The 5690-nt window shown below is 45.9% G+C and overlaps 1 pseudogene; it reads right to left on the reverse strand.

Moving 5' to 3' along the window:
• Positions 1-4345: 4345 nt before the first annotated feature.
• On the reverse strand, positions 4346-4429 carry LOC142864982 (uncharacterized; annotated as a pseudogene).
• Positions 4430-5690: the final 1261 nt, after the last annotated feature.

Consider the following 5690-nt stretch of genomic DNA (forward strand, 5'->3'; position numbering starts at 1 on the left):
ATGGGAAGAAGCCATTATTCTCAGTTCTTCATTATTATCAGGAAACAGAGACATCATAACCTCGTGGGCTTAGGTTACAACACATTATTCTGACTTCTGGCTCTGGTAGACTAGAAAAGCCCCAAAGCAAACAACATGCTTGACTTTAGTTTCTTCTTAGCACACTCTGCAGACTTTCCCACAAGATTCCCCATCGTGGACCCTCTTTGCTACTCAGGCCCACACAGATCCCTTGATTTCACTGTAGCTCTGTGGGTGTCATCAGGCTATTTCTGGCTGTTGCATTTAGTGATCTCTCATCCTGTGAACCCCTTTATTTCCAACTCTTCTCATATTTACATCATGTCTGTAGCCATCATCTTGTTCCTTAATGGTAGCTTTGCTTCCTGACTCCACCCTGGCAGATTTACTGTTGCAGCCCCAAATGCCAAAAACTTAAGTCCCTGTTTACATTGTTGAGAAGTGGCAGTGACTATGGAAGCTGCCATTTTATTTCCAACAGGTTATGATTACCATTGTCTGTGGCCCTGGAGTTTATTGTTCATTGAGCTACACGATCTTCCCTATGACCTCCCAGAAAGCTTAAAGAGCTTATGTGAAATAGATTGATGTTCTTTCTCTGGTGTCACAGTTGTGTCCATACCTGTTTCACCATGTAAAAAAAAAAAAATTCCTTAGAACATGAGAAGCTTCAAATCCATTTTGGGTATGTAGACATTTTCATCCAATTAGACAATGCCAATGGTGGGACAAAATTTTGTGATACAGGACTCAACATCTTCATTGCCCACAGTAACTAAAACTTATCCCAGTATAATTACTTTTCAGGTCCTACTCATGATGTCTTGAAATGAGTATATGAAAGAACCTAGTTCTTTGAACTTCTCTGTGAAAGACATTGTAGAGCAATTTCCATAATTCATCTAAATGCTGTAGCACCTTATATGACAGGTAGCACAGTCCCCTTCTACAGTTGGGAAACTGAAGTTAAGAGGAGTAAATTCAACTAATCCAAGATAGTAGACATTATTCATATGTTAGCCTGATTTCAACCCAGGTTTTGGGAAGTAACACTACATGCACAGATTACATCTCGTCTTAAAGCATCAAGGTGTTCCTGGCATTTCATTTACCACATTAATATGAGGATAATATCTATTTGTTTGTTTTAATATGTAACAGTTTACCACACATATGTTATTTGATCTTCACAGAATGGACATTATAGATATTTTAGCTTTTTTCACACTTTAGACTTAGGAAAGTGATTCTCCAGCTTGCATATCAATGAGAATATTTCAAAGGTACACCGCAATCTGCAGTGTTTTGCTCTACTTGCTGAGCCCTGCTCCAGAGCTAGGTCTCCATCTTCTCCCGGGGTTAGACATTTCTGGTCTCAAGCCCAAGCGGCTGGGCTGGGCGGGGCCTCTGCGGTCAGATGTCTGACGTGGTCTGACGTGCGTCTGACGTCACGCTCTCGTCTTGTCTGAGACTGAGGCACAGAGCCTGGGACCTCACGGCCCAGGCCCGCCCGACCTCGCAGGCCCCGAGGCTATCCGATCCACCCTGGCCCCTCCTGCCCAGACAAGGACGCTGGGTGGGGAAATTGAGTCTGGAGTTCCCACACGCGTCCAGGAGGAGGACGCGGGAAGGGCAGCGCCAGGCCCAGATGCGAAGGCCCCCGGTTGGGCGGGGTCACACATGGGTGTTCTCAAGGGGCCTGTCGCTCAGGCTGCAGGGGGCGGATCGTAGAGAACTATCCAATCTGGTTAGTAAGTCTGGAGGAACTGCCCAATCAAGGGCGCCAGACTTGGAAACTCTCCAATCAGGGGCACTGACCTCGGCAGCATCTTCCAATCAGGGGCACCGCGGCCCGAGCTCAGTCCAATCAGGCCATGAAGGCGGGCCATCGCGGGTCTCGCAGCTCCCGTGGCGCAACGGCCCAGACATTTCCGTTTCCGGTGTCCTCACCTGCGTGCGCAGGCTGTAGCGCCGCTGGGAGCCTAGGAGCGGCCCCGGGACACGGTGAGTGCGCGGGCTTGGAGCAGAGCCGGGGAGGGGGCAGTGCAAAGCAGCCTGAGCCGGCGGGACCCGGTATCCGCCCCTGAGTCCCAGCCGGGGCTGAGGGACGCTGGCAATCCCTCACCCGACGAGGGAGGACGCGCTCCTGGGCCTACGTGCGACGTCCTCACAGCGCCGAGGGGTCAGGGAGCAGTTTGAGGGGACAAACCGGAGTTGAGGGGTGACCTGCCCTGGGGCCTGACGGGTGTGTGCCACTGTAGACTAATAATTTTTATGAAGGCCTCAGTTTTCAGTAAATGTAAAATTATGAATCCTTTAGGCCTAAATTTTGTTCGACGTAGTGAGAATAATAACTTTCTCAGATTTCTTTATCTTGTTGCTGACTACTGTTACTCAGGAACTTACCCTGAAAGCGCTGCTGTGAAAAAGTGTCGCAGTAATAGTGTTTCTTCCGTTGAGGTAAAGAAATTGACGCAGTTGCACACTTAAAAGTGAGGTGGATGAAGAGATGGGTTTTAAGTTCATATACATCGTTGTCACTCTTGTTTGCAGAGTTTGTGACAATGTGTGATCCTGTTGTGTTTCCTGTTAGTGTCTGAGCATCAGATTAATGCAAATTCTGGAAAATGTGACCCATAAAACCGAGGAGTGTTCAATTCTGATTAATTGACACACAACTTGTAATCGTTGCTCTTTTAGCACATTAACTGCCACACTAGAAGAAGTTTTTTCTCTGGGGCCACGGTGTTTTATTAAAACAAAATGATCCTTTCTAATTTGTTTTTTGTTGCTTTCTGTGCGTGAGTCATATGCAACGCAATGCACGTATTTAGAATTAAATTGTCAATTGTAATAATGAGAACATCAACAAGTAAGATTTTCACAAACCACCTGTAGGGTTTTTCTTTAAGAGACTCCAAGCTCCAAATTAGCATGAGTTAGATATAACTCACGTGGCAGTCAGTGTGTTAAGGAAAGTGCTCTATACCGTTTTGTCTTCAAACCATTTTTCCTGACAGCTTCACATCCTCAAAAAATGAAGGGCTTTGTGAAATGCTGGCAAGCAGAAAGGAACAAACATGGCTTCTTACTTGTGCTACTTGTTTTGTTTCTCGAACACACAATGAAATTAGTGGTTTTCCTATAGTCTCATTCCAATACTGGGATTGGAAGTCTTTGAGTAATTTAAAATTTCTGTGATGCTGTGAAGCCAGTGTAGCACCTGGGATCTAGGGGAAGGGTTTGAGGCAAGTGAATCCAGCTGAGTCTACCGTGGAGCCTGCAGAGGCGGCTGATACAGGTGCAAGTTGGGTTGAGGAGCCTCTCCCCGTGCAGGGGCCTCCAGCCAGAGCAGCCACGGCAGGAGCTGATTATGCTGGGAGGCCTCATGGAGGCTTGGAAGGGGAGCTATCCTGGTGCACACGCACTTGGGGGTGTTTTGACCTAACTGAGGTTGTACTTGTGGTGGCCTTGGGGATGCCTCCTGCTGGTTTAGTTTGGGTATGCCCAGAGTTGGCGCAGAGCGTAATTTGTGCAAACTGAGACAATCTGTGAAAATCAGACTTAAGAATAGGTTCTTTGGGTTCCACTGCTGTTGAAAGAGTTTATGAATCGGAGAATTTATTTGGGTGAGAACTTAAACTCACTCCAGCTGAGAGTTTCCGGGGTGGTGAGACTTGAGGTCTTGGAGGAGGAAGCATTGCATGGCTACGCTGTGAGGAGCGGGAGGAAACTGTGGAGACAACCAGAGATAAGTCCCCTGGGTTCTCAGGTTTCCCTCCTTCCCTAGGAGTAGCCCCCAGGGTATATCTCTGCATTACCTAACTATACTTGTCTTTTAGAGTTCTAAAAGAGTTTTTTAAATTTTTTTTTTATTTTTAGACAGAGTCTCATTCTGTTGCCCAGCTAGAGTGCAGTGGTGTCATCGTAGCTCACTGCAACCTCAAACTCCTGGGCTCAAGCGATCCTCCTGCCTCAGCCTCCCGAGTAGCTGGGACTACAGGCACATATCACTATGACTGGCTAATTTTTCTTTTCTTTCTTTCTTTCTTTTTTTTTTTTTTTTTTGAGAGATGGGGTCTCCCTCTTGCTCAGGCTGGTCTCAAACTCCTGGCCTCTAGCAATCCTCCCACCTTGGCCTCCCAGAGTGCTAGGATTACAGGCATGAACCACCACACCCAGCTAGAGTTCTGAGCTTAAAACTTTTAGTACAAGGGGTGGCACATAATAGGCCTTCAAAACTGAGGGATTACATTATTACGATTACACTGAGATATGTAAGCCTAGGTTAAGATTCTGTGCCTTCTGCTATTTTTATCCCCCATGTCAGATGGGTAATGTGCCTTTGAGGAAGTCACCTCTTAGATGACTGTGAAAACCCAGTCATGGTTAAAAACTACAAAAGGATTCTCTCTTTCTTAACTTTCTTCATTTGTATGATGGGAGGGAAGACGGGGACAGGAGAGGAAATGAGATGATAATCAAATCACATTCTTCTCTGCAGTACTTAACACTGAGAAATGGACAAAATTTTATTTGCTTTCCTCATTAACAAAACACAAAGCTATTACATTTTTGTTTCCCCTAAATTTGGTGGCAGTCTAAACACATAAAAAAGCAAAGTTTTATTTATTTATTTTTAAAATTTTTTTGAGATAGTGTCTCTGTTGCCTGGGCTAGAGTGCCGTGGCGTTAGCCTAGCTCACAGCAACCTCAAACTCCTGAGCTCAAGCAATCCTACTCCCTCAGCCTCCCAAGTAGCTGGGACTACAGGCATGCACCACCATGCTTGGCTAATTTTTTCTATACATTTTTAGTTGTGCAGCTAATTTTTTTCTATTTTTAGTAGAGACAGGATCTCACTCTTGCTCAGGCTCGTCTTGAACTCTTGAGCTCAAATGATCCACCTTGGCCTCCCAGAGTGCTAGGATTGCAGGCGGGAGCCACCATGCCTGCCTCAAAGTATTTTGGGAGGGCTTTGCAGATCACTAAAACAAAAAGCTTCCAAGAGCTGAGGGCAGAATCCACAAGTTAGCAATGCAGCTTAGTCTCTGTATCAGATGACCCATCTGCCATTTACGAAATTTCGAAAATTTAACATTTCATGTCAATTTTTAACATCCATTCAGACGCAAGAGCCAGAGAATACAAAGGCTTTTAATAAAATCCCCACTGCCCTTTTTAACTATTACAAATGTACTCAGACCACTAGCAGTAAATGCAGCATTAACATTATGGCTGCCAAGGAGCATCCCGGTTGGAATGCAGGAGAGGCTGGGGAGCAGCAGGAGCTAGGTTAAAATGCAGCTCACAGTGCACTGAGAAGAGTTGTAAGACACCCTGTGATCCACATCAGTGGGGGGCCTCTGATCAGTGATAGGACATTCAAACTTGTGATCATATATTGCAGAGCCTAAGAGTTTTAGCCAGCCGGGCGTGGTGGCTCACACCTGTAATCCTAGCACTCTGGGAGGCCGAGGTGGGTAGATCACTCGAGGTCAGGAGTTCAAAACCAGCCTGAGCAAGAGCCAGACCCCGTCTCTACTATAAATAGAAAGAAATTAATTGGCCAATTAATATATATAGAAAAAATTAGGCAGGCATGGTGGCACATGCCTGTAGTCCCAGCTACTTGGGAAGCTGAGGCAGTAGGATTGCTTGAGCCCAGG

The sequence above is a fragment of the Microcebus murinus genome, chromosome 27 (genome assembly GCF_040939455.1).
Source record: "Microcebus murinus isolate Inina chromosome 27, M.murinus_Inina_mat1.0, whole genome shotgun sequence".
NCBI lineage: Eukaryota > Metazoa > Chordata > Mammalia > Primates > Cheirogaleidae > Microcebus > Microcebus murinus.